Source organism: Piliocolobus tephrosceles, chromosome 19 (genome assembly GCF_002776525.5).
Source record: "Piliocolobus tephrosceles isolate RC106 chromosome 19, ASM277652v3, whole genome shotgun sequence".
Classification (NCBI taxonomy): Eukaryota; Metazoa; Chordata; class Mammalia; order Primates; family Cercopithecidae; genus Piliocolobus; species Piliocolobus tephrosceles.
The window spans coordinates 50,385,681-50,403,704 of NC_045452.1; the positions used below are offsets into that span (position 1 = coordinate 50,385,681).

Consider the following 18,024-nt stretch of genomic DNA (forward strand, 5'->3'; position numbering starts at 1 on the left):
GACAAAACTGTTCCACCTCAAATCATCAGGCATTAACTAGAATCTCATAAGAAGCACACCACCTAGATCCCTCGCACGTGCAGTTCACCATAGGGTTCGTGCTCTTATGAGAATCTAATGCCGCTGCCGATCTCACAGGAGGCGGAGCTCAGGCAGTAATGCTCATTTACTTGCCACTCACCTCCTGCTGTGCAGTTCAGTTACGAACAGGCCACAGACGAATACCGGTCCATGGTCCAGGGGTTCGGGACCTCTGTCCTGGGTGACTAGTTGTTCCAAGCAGTATTTCATAAAACTAAAAATGTAGTGTAATAAATATTAGACACATGCTTGGCTTTAATAAGTGAATGTGGCGGTTTCTAGAATTGAAATATATATGCTTAGGGAAAGGCAAGATAGTAGGTATATGAGTTGAATCTGGAAAGAAAGACTCTTCAGCTGTGTAGTACCTATTTTTTAAGCCGTTGTTCCAAATTTGCCAGGAAAAATCTTCACCTTCACACTCAAGTAATTAGTACCACATTTAGCATGGAGTATACTTTGTCACAAGGATATGATAAAATTCTTTTATAAGAATTTACTCTTTGCTAAATACATGTGATGAAGTAAAAAACATCTTAAATCAACAAATATCTAATAAGAATATTATGAGGAAGGCACAGTGCCCAGTACAAAATATACCATAACTTAAACTATAAATTTAACTTTCTTAAGAATAACTACTTTAAAAATTTTCCTTCCTTAGCAAGTCAGTGCAAGCAAACTGTTCATGGATTCCACTGGAATACTGCCCTTTAATACTTTCTCTTCAATTTAATCTTATTTGGAGGTTCTGTTTACACACTGAAAGAGAAAATTGAGGCAACAATTCCAATTTTAAAACATGTGTTCCTAAACTGCCTGGATCAACAACATCTGAGTTTGCACCATCCCTATGTGCTCGGGCTCCAGGTCTCTTGTCCTTGGGGGATGGACAGATACACCTTGACTTGTGATGGGGTTATGTCACAATAAACTAATCATAAATTGAAAATATCTCAAGTTTAAAATGCAATTAATACACCAAATCTACAGAATATCGTGGCTTAGCCTAACCTTCTTGAAACATGCTCAGAATACTTACATCAGCCTACAGATGGGCAACATTACCTAACACAAAGCCTATTTTATAAGGTGTGGAATATCTCATGTAATTTTTTGAATACTATACTGAGAGTAAAAACCAGGATGACTGTATGGGCACTCCAATTAGAGTTTCTACTGAATGCTTTTCACTTTTGCACCATCATAAAGTCAAAAAAGCATAAGTGGAACCATTGTTAGGTTGGGGACCATTTCTAATCCTCAGCTCATGCTGCAATAACAAAATACCATAGACTGAGTGGCTCAACAACGTACATTTATTTCCACAGTTATGGAGGCCAGAAGTCTTCATGCACCAGCATGGTTGGAGCTAGATCTCTCTTTCTGGCTTGCAGATGGCCGCCTTCTCCCTGTGTCCTCACAATGGCAGAAAGAGAGACACACAGCAAGCTCTCTGGTGCCACTTCTTTTAACAGTACTAATTCCATCGTGAGGCCATGGCCTCATGACCTCATCTAAACTTAATTATCTCCCAAAGGCCACATCTCCAAATACGATGACATTGGGGGTTAAGGCTTCAAAATATGAATTTTACAAGGAAGTAATTCAGTCCATAGCATGGAATATGCAGGACCTAGGCAAAAAAGGGCCTCAGGGTGATGACCTATTCTGGCAAACTGGATCAAACTCAGCCCTTTAGTCATCCTGCAGCGTTCCTGGTGGCTTCTTCCAGACACCCCAGGCTGTGGGGAGAAGAGTGAATGTGATTACTGCTGAAAGCTCACTTCTCAGGTTCTCTAAATATGGGTTCAATGTGCAACCCTCAAAGGGAATTTTCTACCCAAAACTACAGCTTTGCAGCTAAACAATTATATTCTTGAAATGATGCCTAGGGAGACTGAGTTTTCTTAAATAACAAATCTAAGGAGAAACCAAATGCTTAGCTAGCAAGACAACTTTCTTGCCTAATTTTGCTTTTTAAAATATTTTTTACTTTCTCGAAATAGAAATAAATAGGGTGAAGTTCTATAAGCCAGGGAAAAGATTCACTTACTGATTCTTGAACTAAAATATCACTGTGCTGAAAAGAGAAGTAGATGATGAGTATATATATGACAATCACTTTCATGAAAACTCAGTTCTAGAAAGACACTAAATTTCATTTATTGTTTGTCTAAAAAGAAAGCGCATGCATAGTAATTAACGGAGAAGACGGTCAAAAAGTAACTGTTCTAGTGCTTTATTCTGGATAAATGCAGTGTAATTATGATTCTTGTGAATTTCAGTAAAGCATGATTTAATACTACAGCAAGGGTTCCATTAAAGTGTGGGTATTAACTTTCCAATAATTTCTAGAAATTGAAATGGAATGTGTTTGGCAATAACATGACATTTTGACACCAATGAAAATATTTTATGTAGTTACGTAAGTGATAAAAATAAATGCTTTATAAAAATTTATCCAGAAGGACTTATAACTAGGAAAAACAATCATAATTAACAAGATTTTGTGAAGCGTGCAGCAGCCAAAGACAACTTTTAGACCAGCTGAAGGTGATGAGGTCATTTCTGGTCCTAAGTTCATAGAATGTGACCACCTGTAGAGATTTTTTTTAAAGCACTTAAAAGAATTAATTTTCCAAATATGGAGAAACTGAGAGAGTCTCTGTCTTTTACGTGACTTTCTATTGTGCCAATGTAATGGAATCAAATACACAGTTCAGCTTTTTAAACAGCTGTTCCTATGGTGCAGGAGTAAATGTGTAAACTCCACCAGTACCAGCTGGAAGAAAAGAACATGAATCTATTATTTCCGAATGTATTATGAAGCCTAGATTTTGTTTCCAGGATAGAATGTGTCCAAAGCAACCAAATTAAGAGGAGGATTGTGAAATTATCCAGTGGATAAGGAACCACCTTGACATTTCGACTGGCTGATACAAAGCTATATGGGCAGGTGACCCTGCCTCTTGTTGCATTAACTGTGCAGAGTCCACCACAATACTGAAGAGATTCTTTTTACTATTTTTAACTGAGATCATTACAGCACAAGACTCTTAACCACAGTAACATCAAAAGAACAAGAAGCAATTTTATCAAGTACATATCTTTTTCAAAATGAACATTACTGATCTCTAAATTCATAATGTCTAGTGAGGATTTCTAAGTCAAATGATAATAACTATGATGATAGTAATAATAATAGAAGATATTTCACTAAAACATGCATATCTTTTGACTCTACATTTAAATATAATTTTAATAAAATTCTATTTGTAAGTATTACCAAATAAGGACAAAAAACTTTTAGTGTATGATGGTGTTTTTCAAAATAAAATTTATCTTTTAGACAAGTTTTAGGTTCACAGCAAAATTGAGTACAAAGTACAGAGAGTTCTCGTCTATACCCTGCACCCCCTGATACACACACGTAAACAACTATCAGTCTCCTGCAAGGAAGGGGTACATTTGTTACAATCAACAAACCTACATTTATACATGTTTATCATCCAAAATCCAGAGTTCATTGTTGATGTTGTATATTCTATGGCTTTGGACATGTATCCACCATTATAGTATCATAAACAATAGTTTCACTGTTGTAAAAAATCCTCCATGTTCCATCTACTTATCTCTCATTCCTCCTCAACCCTTGGCAAGTACGGTTCTTTTTACTGTCTCTATAGTTTTGCATTTTCCAGAATGTCGTATAGTTAGAATCACACAGTATATAGCCTTTTAAGATTGGCTTCTTTCACTTAGCAATATGCATTTAAGTTTTCCCCATGTCTTTTCGTGGCTTCATTTTAGTTTTGAATAATCTTCTGTTTTCTGGATGTACCACAATTTATTTACCCATTCACCCAGAGAAAGACATCGTGATTGCTTCTAAATTTTGGCAATTATGAACAAAGCTGTCATAAATATTAGTGTGCAGGTTTTTGTGTAGACACATGTTTTCAACTCATTTGAGTAAATACCAAAGAGCACTATTGTTGGAGTGTATGGTAAAAGTATGTTTAGTTTTTGTAAGAAATTGCCCAGCTGTCTTCCAAAGTAGCTGTACCATTTTGCATTCCCATCAGCAATGAATGAGAGTTCCTATTGTTGCAAATTCTCATCAGCACTTGTTGTCAGTGTTTCAGATTTTGGCCATTATAATAAGGGTGTAACAATATCTCATTGTGGCATTAATTTGCAATTTCCTAATGCCATATCATTTTCAGGATCCTTACACATGCATATTTGCCATCCATATGTCTTCTTTGGTGAGGTGTCTGTCCAGGACCTTTGCTTATTTTTTAGTGGGGCTGTTCCTTTGGTCCTTTGTCTGATTTTTAGTGGGGCTGTTGCTTTTCTTATTGTTGAGTTCTAATACTTTGCATATTTCAGATAGCTGTCCTTTATCAGATATGTCTTTTGCAAATATTTTCTCCTACTCTATGTCATAGTGTTTTAAGTGTTGGTCAACCTTGAGCCTTTATAGAAACAAAAAACAATTTGAACAAATTCTACAATTGTAAAGCTTTAGAACCATTCTTGAAGATGCATTTAAAATGATCTATCGGCTGGGTGCAACGGCTCAAGTCTGTAATGCTAGCACTTTTGGAGGCCTAGACGGGAGAATTGCATGAGCCTAGGAGTTTGAAATCAGCCTGGGCAACATAGGGAGACTTAATCTCTACAAAAAAATTAAAAAATTAACCAGGTGCAGTGGCACATGCCAGTAGTCCCAGCTACTTGGGAGGCTGAGATGGGAGGATCGCTTGAGCCCAGAAGGTCAAGGCTGGAGTGAGCCATGATGGCATCACTGCACTCCAGCCTAGGTGACAGAAGGAGACCCCATCTCAGAAGAAAAACTAGAAATAATGAAAAAAATTATCTATCTTAGATTATTGTTTCAGTAACTACTGTGAAAGTTGTCAGAATCAAAATGGAGTCACTAATGTTAAACACACACACACACACACACACACACACACACACACACACACAAACCTGACATACCAAAACCAGACAAGAACACAATAAAAAAAAGAAAACTACAGGCCAATATCCTTGATGAACATAGATGCAAAAATCCTCAATGGAATATTAGCAAACGGAATGCAACAACACATTACAAAGGTCATTTACCATGATCAAGTGGGATTCATCCCAGGGATACAAGGATGGTTCAGCATGTACAAATCAATAACAAGTGTGATACATCATGTCAACAGAACCAAGAACAAAAGCCATGTAATCATTTCAATAGATGCTGAAAAAGCATTCAATAAAATTCAACATTCCCTTATGATAAAAAATGCTCAACACGTTGTGAGTAAAAATACACACAAACTGGGTATATATGACAAACCCACAGCTAACATCATACTCAATGAGGAAAAGCTGAAAGCTTTTCCTTTAAGAAGTAGAACAAGCCCCCTCACTCACCACCGACAGCCCGTGTCAGCGTGCGCAAGTCCTGCCATCACCCTGCAGAAATCCTTCAATTACCTGCAGTCTTTTGTCAGATGAGACCAGTGCCGAGGGTCCTGGCTCCTCATCTCACTCGGGTTTATGCCAAAGATGTAAAATTTTTGGTGCAGATGCCTGAGTCTTAATGCTTCAAGGTGTAGACCTTTTACTCACTGCTGTAGCCATTACAATGGGGCCAAAGGGGAAAACAGTGATTATTGAGCAGAACTGGGGAAGTCCCAAAGTAACAAAAGATGGTATGACTGTTGCAAAGTCCATTGACTTAAAGGATAAATATAAAAATATCGGAGCTAAACTTGTGCAAGATGTTGCCAATAACACAAATGAAGAGCCTGGGGATGGCACTACCACTGCTACTGTTGCCAAGGAAGGCTTCAAGAAGTTTAGCAAAGGTGCTAATCCAGTGGAAATCAAGAGAAGTGTGATGTTAGCTGTTGATGCTGTAATTGCTGAACTTAAAAAGCAGTCTAGGGCCGGGCGCGGTGGCTCAAGCCTGTAATCCCAGCACTTTGGGAGGCCAAGATAGGTGGATCATGAGGTCAGGAGATCGAGACCATCCTGGCTAACATGGTGAAACCCCGTTTCTACTAAAAAATACAAAAAAAAAAAAAAAAAAAAAAAGCAGTCTAAACCTGTGACCACCCCTGAAGAAATTGCTCAGGTTGCTACAATGTCTGCAAATGGAGACAAAGAAATTGGCAACCTAATTTCTGATGCAATGAAAAAGGCCAAAAGAAAGGGTTCCATCACATTAAAGATGGAAAAACACTACGGATGAATTAGACATTATTGAAGGCACGAGGCCAGGTGCGGTGGCTCACACCTGTAATCCCAGCACTTTGGGAGGTGGAGGCGGGCAGATCACGAGGTCAGGAGATTGAGACCACCCTGGCTAACACGGTGAAACACCGTCTCTACTAAAAATACAAACAATTAGCCGGATGTGGTGGCATGCGCCTGTAGTCCTAGCTACTTGGCAGGCTGAGGCAGGAGAATCGCTTGAACCCAGGAGGCAGAGGTTGCAGTGAGCTGAGATTGTGCCACTGCACTCCAGCATGGGTGACAGAGCGAGACTCCATCTTAAAAAAAAAAGAAAAAAGAAATTATTGAAGGCATGAAAGTTTGAGGATATATTTCTCTATACTTTATTAATACATCAAAAGGTCAGAAATGTGAATTCCAGGATGCTTATGTTCTATTGAGTGAAAAGAAAATTTCTAATGTCCAGACCATTATACCTGCTCTTGAAATTGCCCATGCTCACCATAAGCCTTTGGTCATAATTGCTGAAAATGTTGATGGAGAAACTCTAAGCACACTCATTTTGAATAGGCTAAATAAAAGTTGGTCTTCAGGTTGTAGCAGTCAAAGCTCGAAGGTTTGGTGACAGTTGAAAGAACCAGTTTAACGGTATAACTATTGCTACTGGTGGTGCAGTGTTTGAAGATGAGGAGTTGACCTTAAATCTCGAAGATGTTCAGCCTCATGACTTAGGAGAAGTTGAAGAGGTCACTGTGATCAAAGATGATCTTATGTCCTTAAAAGGAAAAGGTGACAAGGCTCGAATTGAAAAACGAATTCAAGGAATCATTGAGCAGTTGGATGTCACAACTAGTGAATATGAAAAGGAAAAATTGAACGCCTGGCAAAACTTTCAGATAGAGGAGCTGTGCTGATGGTTAGTGGGACAAGTGATGTTGAAGTGAATGAAAAGAAAGACAGAGTTACAGATGCCCTTAATTCTACAAGAGCTGTTGTGGAAGAAGGTATTGTTCTGGGAGGGGGTTGTACCCTACTTTGGTGCATTGGTGCCTTGGACTCATTGACTCCAGCTAATGAAGATCAAAAAATTGGTACAGAAATTATTAAGAGAACACTCAAAATTCCTGAAATGACCATTGCTAAAAATGCAGGTGTTGAAGGATCTTTGATAGTTCAGAAAATTATGTAGTTCCTCAGAAGTTGGTTATGATGCCATGGTCAGAAATTTTGTGAATATGGTGGAAAAAGGAATTGTTGAGCCAACAAAGGTTGTGAGAAGTGCTTTATTGGATGCTGCTGGGGTAGCCTCTCTGTTAACTACAGCAGAGGTTGTAGTCACAGAAATTCCTAAAAAAAAGAGAAGCACCCTGTAATGGGTGCAATGGGTAGAATGGGAGGTGTTATGGGAGATGGCAAGTTCTAATTATTAGAATAGTGCTTTACTTTAATTAATGAACTATGGCAGGAAGTCCAAGGCAGTGTTCCTCACCATTAACTTCAGAGAAGCTGCAGAAAATGACTGAAGAAAAGGCTAGCTGATGTTCAGGAAATCACTATAACAATCAGCTACTGGTTTCAAGTGACAAATATATAATGTTTGACTGCTGTCATTGTCTATGCCTACAGATAATTTATTTGTATTTTTGGATAAAAAGACTTTATATATTCCTAACACTGGGTGCAAAAGCCATGTACCAATGTACTGCTTTCAACGTAAATCACTGAGGCATTTTTAACACTATTCTGTTAAAATCAGGATTTTAGGGCTTGCCACCACCAAAGGAGAATTTAAGCAGCTTTCTGTGGAGAGTGAGAATAATTGTGTACAAAGTAGAGAAATATCCAATTATGTGACAACATTAGTGTAATAAAAATTTGCTTAAAGTTAAAAAAAAAAAAAAAAAGAACTGGAACAAGACAAAGATGTCCGCACTCGCCATTCCTATTCAACACAGTACTGGAATTCCTAGCCAGTACAATTAGAAAAGAGAAATAAATTAAGGGCATCCAAATCAGAAAGGAAGAAGTCAAATTATCCTTGTTCACAGACAACATGAGTGTATAATTAGAAAACCCTAAAGACTCCACAAAAAAATGTTGGTTAGGGCAGTGAAAGTATTCTCTAGGGTAATGTAATTTGTCGAAACGCAGAGAATGGAAAACAGTGAACGGAAAATGCAGAGTAAACCCTAATGTCAACTCTGAACTTCAGTTAATAATAATGTATCACTATTGGCTCATTAATTGTAACAAATGAACCATAATGATGAAAGATGTTAATAATTGGGGAGCCTGTGGACGATCGGAGGGGTGAAGGGTTATATGAGGATTTGCTGTACTTTTTGCTCAATTTTTCTGTAACCCTAAAGCTACTCTAAAAAATGAAGTGTATTAAGTAAATAAATAAGTAAATAACCAACCCCCCCCCAAAAAAATGTTGGAACTGATAAATGAATTCAGTTGGAACTGAAAAATGAATTCTAAGTAAAGTTGCAGGATACAAAATAATCACACAAAAATCAATATTATTTATATACACTAACAGCACATGCTCTGAAAAAGAAATCAAGAAGGCAAACCCATTTACAATAGCTACATGAATTATAAAATACCTAGAATACATTTAACCAAATAAGTGAAAGATCTATCTTAGAAAAGCTATAACACACTGATGAAAGAAATTGAAGAGGACATTTTAAAAATCGAAAGGGTTCATGACCAGCCTGGCCAACATGGTTAAACTGTGTCTCTACTAAAAAAAAGGACAAAACGCTTGAACCTGGGAGGCAGAGGTTGCAGTGAGCTGAGATTCCACCATCGTACTCTAGTGCCTGGCTGACAGAGTGAGACTCCATATAAAAAAAAAAAAAAAAAAAAGGAAAGATATTGTATGCTCATGGATTAGAATTAATATTGTCAAAATGTCAATACTACCCAGAGCAATCTACAGATTTAACGAAACTCCTATCAAAATATCAATGACATTCTTCACAGAAATAGAAAAAACAGTCCCCAAATTTACATGAAACCACAAAAGACTGAATAGCCAAAGGAATCCTGAGCAAAATGAACAAAGCTGGAGGCATCACACTACATGACTTCAAAACACATTATAAACCAATGGTAACCAAAGTAGCATTGTACTTGGGGAAAAATAGACACATAAGGCTAGGTGCAGTGGCTCACGACTGTATTCTCAGCACTCTGGGAGGCTGAGGCGGGAAGATCACTTGAGGCCAAGAGTTTGAGACCAGTCTTAGCAACATACTGAGACTCTATGTCTACAAAAAAGAAAAAAAAAAAATGGCTGGGTATGGTGGCGTGCACTAGTTGTCCCTAGATGCTCAGGAGGCTGAGGCTGGAGGACTGCTTGAGCCTAGGAGTTAAAGGCTGCAGTGAGCTATGATCACGCCACTGCACTCTAGTGTGGATGACAGGGTGTGATCCTGTCAGAAAGAAAAAAAGACAGACAGAGAGAGAGAGAGAGAGAGAGAGAGAGAGAGAGAGAGATGAGGGAAGGAAGGAAGGAAGGAAGGAAGGAAGGAAGGAAGGAAGGAAGGACAGACACACAGAACAATGCAACAGAATAGAGAACCTAGAAATGAATCCATGTACTCACAATCAACTCATTTCTACAAAGGTGCCAAGAACAAACATTGGGAAAAAGACAGTCTCTTCAACAAACGGTGCTGAAAAACTAGATAACCCTATGCAGAAGAATGAAACTAGACCCCTATCTCTAAGATATAGAAAAAGCAAATCAAAATGGATCAACGACATAAATCCAAAACCTTAAACTATGAAACTACTAGAAGAAAACAATGGGGAAATGTTCCAGGACATTAGTCTGGGCAAAGGTTCTTGAGTAAGATCTCAAAAGCACAGGCTACAAAAGCAAAAATAGACAAATAGGATTACATCAAGTGAAAAAGGATTTGCACAGCAGTGACAATCAACAAAGAGAAGAGACAGCCCACCTAGTGGGAGAAATTATTTGCAAATTATCCAACTGACAAGGAATTAATTACCAGAATATATGAGGAGCTCAAACAACTCAACAGCAGAAAAATAAACAATCCAATTAAAAATGAGAAAAATATCTGAGTAGATATTTTTCAAAAGAAGACAAACAAATGGCCAACAGGTATAAAATAAAATGCTCAACATCACTAATCATGGAAAAAATGCAAATCAAAACCACAATGAGATATCCTCTCACCCTAGTTAAAATGGCTTTTATTAAAAAGACAAAGAGGCTGGGTGTGGTGGCTCAAGCCTGTAATCTCAGCACGTTGGGAGGCTGAGGCTGGTGGATCACCTAAGGTCAGGAGTTTGAAACCAGCATGGCTAACATGATGAAACCCCGTCTCTACTAAATATACAAAAAGTAGCTGGGCATAGTGGTGGGTGCCTGTAATCCCATCTACTCTGGAGGCTGAGGTGGGAGAATCGCTTGAACCTGGGAGGCGGAGGTTGCAGTGAGCCGAGGTCGTGCCACTGTACCCCAGGCTGAGTGACAGAGTGAGACTCCATCTCAAAAGAAAAAAAAGACAAAGAATAATGAGTGCTGGCAGGGATGTGGAGAAAGGGGAACCCTCATACACTGTTGGTGGGAATGTAAATTAGTACAGTCACTATGGAGAACAGTTTAGAGGTTCCTCAGAAAACTAAAAATAGAGCTACCATAGAAGACAGCAATCCCACTACTGGGTATATACCAAAAAAACCAACATATCAAAGAAATACCTGTGCTCACGTGTTTACTGTAGCATTATTCACGATAGCCAAAATATGGAATCAACCTAAGTACCTATCAATGCATGAAGAAACTGTGGTATATATATACAATAGAATATTATTCAGGCATAAAAAAGAATGAAATCCTGTCATTTGCAGCAACATGGGCAGAACTGGGGGTCACTATGTTATGTGAAATAAGCCAGGCACAGAAAGACACATATTGCATGTTCTCATTCATATGTGGGAGCTAAAACAGTGGATCTCATGGAGGTAGAGAGGAGAAGAATGGTTACCAGAGACTGAGAAGGATGGGGGAAGAGGGAATAAATGAGGTTGACTAATGGGCACAAAAATATCATTAGATAGAAGATATAATACATAGTGTTTGGTAAGTCAGTAAGGTTGTTAGGGAAGCAGGAGCCTAGGAGAGCCAGGATGACACCATTTTAAGTTCCACTTCATTTTGAGACTAACCAGGCACATTCCTTGCCAGCCATGACCCATGGTCATAAGATGTTTACAGTTGAGGAAAACTTACAAGGACGCACTCCTACGACAGCAGAAAGTCTAGATGTCCCAATACTCATGACAATATATGATTTCAAAATAATTATAGTTATGCTTTACTTACACACTAAAATGTCAAGAATCATTTTCCTTAAATCAGCAGTATAATAAATTTTGTCATGCTGTCTGCTCACCCACATGTAGGCACAGCTTAGTTTGGCCTTTACATAGACAAGACCCCTATATAAGAAAAACTTAAAGACAGTACATTCCTCTGCTTGCTTTCTGAGGATGCCCTACTCTATAATGAAGTAGCTTTCAATAAACTGTATCTTCTCACTGTACAACCTTAGACTGGTGCTACATTTGTTACTGATTTTTGTAGCTAAGGATAATCATTTCAAAACATTTACATAATCTTCTTCATTTTTACTTTAAAAACTTTTATTCTTTCTTTCTCTCCCTGAATACATACAGTTTACTGTGGTATGCAAATTCACGTAGCAATGCTCTATTCCCAAATAAGCATTGTTTTCTTTTACAGAGCCTAGAAACTTTCTGTTTGCTATTTACGTTAACAACACAAACCAACTTGAAATTAACTGGACTCCCTACAGAATCCTGATATATCTAAGAAAGACTTGGAATCTAGTCAAGGTCGGTACTACCCCTGAATATCGTGAAGAGAGCTGCAACTCATAGTTTCTATTAAAATGCAAACCAGGTACTAAATGTTTCTTACTAGAAAAAAAAGGAGGGATATTCTCTCTCACACTGAAAGAGGCTTGGACCAAAGCCTTCTGAAAAGCAGAAATATCCCTTATTACGTTATGTTATTATGTTACTAGACTCTATTACCTCTAAGAAACATTAATTCTCACTAGAAAGATGAAAGTAAAATGACTGACTGAGCACATGCTCCTACCATCATAGCACCAAAAACCACAAGCAAGGATGGAACCAAATGCCCTCCAAATAATTCATTTGAAACATCTCTTCAATAAGAAGTCATGACTGTAACATACTAGAAAATGCAGGGAATCCACATGTACCAGAGAGGGTTCCATTGCATACAACAGAATCTAGGCTAGTTAGTTTAATCTAAAGGGAATTTATTACAGCAGAGGTTCCCCAACCCCAAGGCCATGGACTGGTACCTCCTGTCAGATCAGCGGCGGCATTAGATTCTCATAGAAGCGCAAACCCTACTGTGAACTGCACAGGTGAGGGATCTAGGTTGTGCACTCCTTATGAGAAACTCATGCCTGATGATCTGTCACTCAAATCACTCCCTAATGGGATCCTCTAGTTGCAGGAAAACAAGCTCTGGGCTCCCACTGATTCTACATTATGGTGAGGGTATAATTATTTCATTATATATTACAATGTAATAAATGAAGTGCACAATGAATGTAATGTGGCTGGGCGCGGTGGCTCACACCTGTAATCCCAGCACTTTGGGAGGCCGAGGCAGGTGGATCACTTGAGGTCAGGAGTTCGAGACCAGCCCAGCCAACGTAGTGAAATCCCACCTCTATTAAAAACAAAAAAATTTGCCAGGCATGGTGGTGCGTGCCTGTAGTCTCAGCTACTTGGGAGGCTGAGGCAGGAGAATCGCTTTAACTGGGAGGCAGATGTTGCAGTGAGCTGAGACCACGCCACTGCACTCCAGCCTGGATGACAGAGCCAGACTCCATCTCAAAAATAAATAATAAATAAATAAATAAATAAGTAAAATGAATTAAATAAATGTAATGGGCTTGAATCATCACAAAATCAAACCCCCTCCCCATGGTCTGTGGAAAAACTGTCTTCCACAAACCAGTCCCTGATGCCAAAAAGGTTGGGGGCTGCTATATTACAGCAAAGCCAAAGGGTCTCACAATCACTGGGAGGTATAAAGAAGACCTACTTTGGGCTATACTTTCAAGAACATCTCCTAAAGCCACGCTGCAGAACTGAGCTTCTGGCCCTGCCGGAGTCAGGAAACTGTGGAATCAGGAATCAGCTGCTACACTACAAGCTACACACCAAAGCCACTTACACCACCTGCCATCCACAGCTGCAAAATGAAGGAGCTACGTGCAGGAAATTCTTCTAATTGGCTCTTGCCTCAGATTTCCTTTTGAATACAAATTTAAATTTCTTATACCAGAAACAGAGCTCGGTCACCCTTGACACAATTTTCAGTTCTACAACACACCTGAATGGCTCAGCCAGTGGCCAGTGACAACAACTTAAGAGACATCCCTCCCACCTAGCTGACTGGGCCCCTGTTCTCCCATTGTTTCCTTTAAATGGACCGTTCAGACATCAGTTTGTGAACTTAAAGTGGCCATATCCCATTTCCGTATGTATATGGCTGGTAACCACATGCTTCTCTCTTTTGCCTGACTCTTCATTCTGGCTTCACATGACCCAGGGATGGAAGAACCCTCGTGACTCACTACACCCTCCTTGCCCAGGTTTTCTATGTAAAAATCTTTGAACTTGTTTCTTATTGTGGTGGTGTATTAAACTTGTGCATTCCAGGGCTGGGCACGGTGGCTCATGCCTATAATCCCAGCACTTTGGGAGGTGAGTGGATCACTTCAGGTCAAGAGTTCGAAGCAGCCTGGCCAACATGGTGAAACCCCATCTCTACCAAAAATACAAAAATTAGCCAGGCCTGGTGGCGGGTGCTAGTTGGGAGACTGAGACACGAGAATCACTTGAACCTGGGAGGTGGAGGTTGCAGTGAGCCGAGATCATGCCACTGTACTCCAGCCTGGGTGACAAAGAGAGGCTCTATCTCCAAAAAAAAAAAAAAAAAAAAAAAAAAAAAAAAAAAAAAAAAAAAAAAATGAATTTGTGCCTTCCATCTGAAGAAGTAGGAGCTGCCCTGGGCTGGGATATTTCTGGAATGCAGGGGAGAACATAAGGTCGGGCTCCCAGTGCCAGAGCCATAGCCAGGCAGGTGTAAACTGGACATAGGTCAGACATGAGCCACCAGGGCATCTGCCAGTACAAACAAGCTTCCTCTGTAAGGGATTCCCTGGTCAAGGGTCAGACAGCCAGGCATTAGGCTATTTGCCCGGTAAAGGAATCATCCTGAGAAAGGCACACTGTAAACACCACATCTGGCTCCCTCCATTTCTGGTTAGGGCAGGGTTGCTAGCCACTCTGGTACCAGAACCCCAGTTTAGCTGGGAGTTTTCAAAGCAGTATGGCCTGCCTCTCAACACTCATGAAGCCAGAGACCCAGCAGTGAGGAGTCTCAACACCACAGCTCTTTCAGAAAAACCAACTCTGTCGGCAGAAATAGTAGAGGCAAAAGAAGTCAGCCTCTACCCGCGGTGTTCCACCTCTGCCTTCCAAAACCCATGTGGCTGTAAAGGATAGGTGGGACACTAAATCCCATCTAAAAGCAGAGCTTCAAGGGCATGTCAAAAATGTAGTTTTCCAGCCTCAGTAATTCCAGCAGGCATATGTAGAAGGAGGGTAGAAAAGATACTGAGTGAGGTAGAAAAGAGTAGAAAGGACGTGACTATCAGAGGAAAGCGAGGAGTGATTCCAGAAGAACTCCAAGTGTCAGGGCCTGTGGACACCAGGGTCTCGAGGTAGTCTTGGAGTAACCACCAGGGTGACTGTCTCCATCAACATTAGAGCGGTAGGTAGGCTGCCTGAACTCCCCTCTTTGAGTGGAGAACAAAGACAGAATGGAAGAATTGGTTATGAGTGTTGGGTCAGAGCCATGCTTAGGAAGAACAGAAACTCCTCTTCTCTAAGAGAAACTGCTGGCAGTACAATGCCCCCTTGTCTGAAATCACTGGAAGCTGACTGTGGTATGCATACCACCTTCATATTCAGGCCAACAGCGCCTCAATGACGAAGATGAGCATGCAGCCAGGAGTTAAACATCTGAAGTGGACAAACACCATGAAAGAGAGGTATACAACTTAATGAACAAAGGAAATCACTTAACACATTAGAATTTATGCAGCAAATGAAAACTTTGAAAATTTATAAAAACTTAGAGATATGACAATAGATATTGCATCCATGAAACAAGATGAATATGATGATGATGATTATTTTTTGAAACCGAGTCTCGCTCAGTCACCCAGGCTGGAGTGCAGTGGTGCGATCTCGGCTCACTGCAACCTTTGCCTTCTGCGTTCAAGTGATTCTCCTGCCTCAGCCTCCCCAGTCGCTGGGACTACAGGCATATGCTACCACGCCCAGCTAATTTTTTGTAGTTTTAGCAGAGATGAGGTTTCACCATGTTAGCCAGGATGGTCTCGATCTCCTGACCTCATGATCTGCCCACCTCGGCCTCCCAAAGTGCTGGGATTACAGGTGTGGGCCACTGTGCCCAGCCTATTTTTTTTAAATATTAGAAAAAAATGTGCTTACTAAATAAAAATCCCAATAAATAACCCACAAAATAGAGTATACTCAGCTGATGAGATGACATGCTAGCTAGAAGCCTGAATTTCCCTCAAAATGAAAGAGAGGGTAGTGGGTGCAGTGGTGTGCTACCCAGATCTCCCTGTAGGAACCAAGGCACTCACTCTACCATCTACTGGCTGTTGACAGGTCACAGCTAACTCCCTTTCTAGGAATTCTCCTCAGGAAAGAAAGCTTCTTTGCCCAGGTAATATCCCCTCCCAAAAGTACACAAGACACTTCACTTGGATTTAGAACAATCTGAAGTGTCAGCCCAAGCCCAAAGCTCCCAGCAGGGTCAGGCGAGGTCGTTGTTGAAATTAGATCTCAACCCAACTTCTCCCTCTACCCTGCCCCGCTTCTCTCTCCACTGGCTGCATGCGAATCTCCATCTGAGAGTCTGTTTCTGGGTAGCCCATCCATCTAAGATAGACAGAAAGAACGAAAACAGAAGACATCTAGATATTTGTCCTTCTGTCTAATCGGATTTCTAAGAGACAAGAACAGAGAATGGAGGGAAGGGAAAATCAAATAAAAGTATCAAAGTAGATTTTCCATCAATAAAAGAGAATGATGAGATGAAACAGGCCCACCAACTGTTGGATAAGATGAAAAGAAAAAATATATGTATGCATATATGTGTTGTATTAGCGTTCTCCAGAGAAACAGAACCAACAGGATGTGTGTATACACAGAAAGAGATTTATTTTAAGGAACTGGCTAAGGTGATTATGGAGGCTGACAGGTCTCAAGATCTTCAGGATGGGCCAGCAGGATGGGGGCCCAGGAAAAGCCAACGTTGCAGTTCAAACCCAAAGGCCATCTGCTGCAGAATTCCCGAGGTCAGGAAATGAAGGTCATTCTTTTGTTCTACCTAGGCCTCAAAGTGATTGGATGAGGCCCTCTCACATTATAGGGTGCAATCTGCTTTAAAGCTCACGAATGTAAATGTTAATCTCATGTAAAAACACCCTCACTAAAATATCCAGAGTGTCTGACCACATGTCTAAGTGATGTGGCCCAATCAAGGTGACACATAAAATTAAGCATCACACATATACATATACATCTACTATGAGACTTTCAGAAGACCAAAAATAAACACTTCCAGGGTAAAAAAAAAAAAAAAAAGATAATTTATCTACAAAGGAATAAGATAGAATTGGCATGATATCTCATTGATATGGAAGGGCTGGGCTCCTGGCTAAACCTCACCCTTAAGCCTGGAACACGGCCCTAAGTGAAAGCAGCTGACCTCGTTTTCAAATGCCCAAGTGTTGCCTTTTTGGCCTGCCACACCCCTATCTTGTGCCCATAAAAGCCTTTAGCTGGCAGAGCAACACAAGCAGCTGAGTAGCAGGGATACAAGTGGCTGAGTGACGAACAGAGAAGCAACTGAGTGTCGGAGACTACAGATAGATGTGGCTAACTGCAGACAGTGTGGCCTTAGGGAAAGATCTACAGGTAGATGCCGCTAACTTCAGACAGTGCAGCTTCAGGGAAAGATCACCTTCTTCCCAGTATTCCCTTTCCAATTCCCCATCCCGCCCCCCATACGAGAGCCATTTCCATCGTCCAATAAAATCCTCCACATACACTACCCTTCAATCTGTTCATGTGACCTGATTCTTAGACAAGAACCCGGGTGCCAAAAAGGCAGGGGCTTGGATGCTGCTGCAGGGCCTGCACAGAGCCTACTCTTGCCAGGGAGGAGTCACCGGCCAGTTCCAGTGTTCACTCCCTCCGGTTCCCATACCCGCTTGCTTGCATGCTCCCTCTCGCAAGGAGTGGCCAGCAGCATGCTGAGTGAAACAAGCCATTCCAGTTCCTGCCCACAAAGCGGGTCAAGGGAACTATCTCGTCTTCTCATCAACAGCAACAATGAATGTTAGGAAGACACTGGAGAATTACCTTCAAAGTTCTGAGGGAATATTATTTTCAACCTAGAATCCTTAATATACAAAAACTGTTTTTTAGGTTGAGGACTGAAATAAAGACATTTGGGATATTACTCTCAGAAAC

At 40.4% G+C, this 18,024-nt stretch overlaps 1 pseudogene; it reads left to right on the plus strand.

The window, feature by feature from the left end:
- The first annotated feature begins 231 nt into the window (after window positions 1-231).
- Window positions 232-7,750, plus strand: LOC111527060 (annotated as a pseudogene).
- The last annotated feature ends 10,274 nt before the right edge of the window (window positions 7,751-18,024 follow it).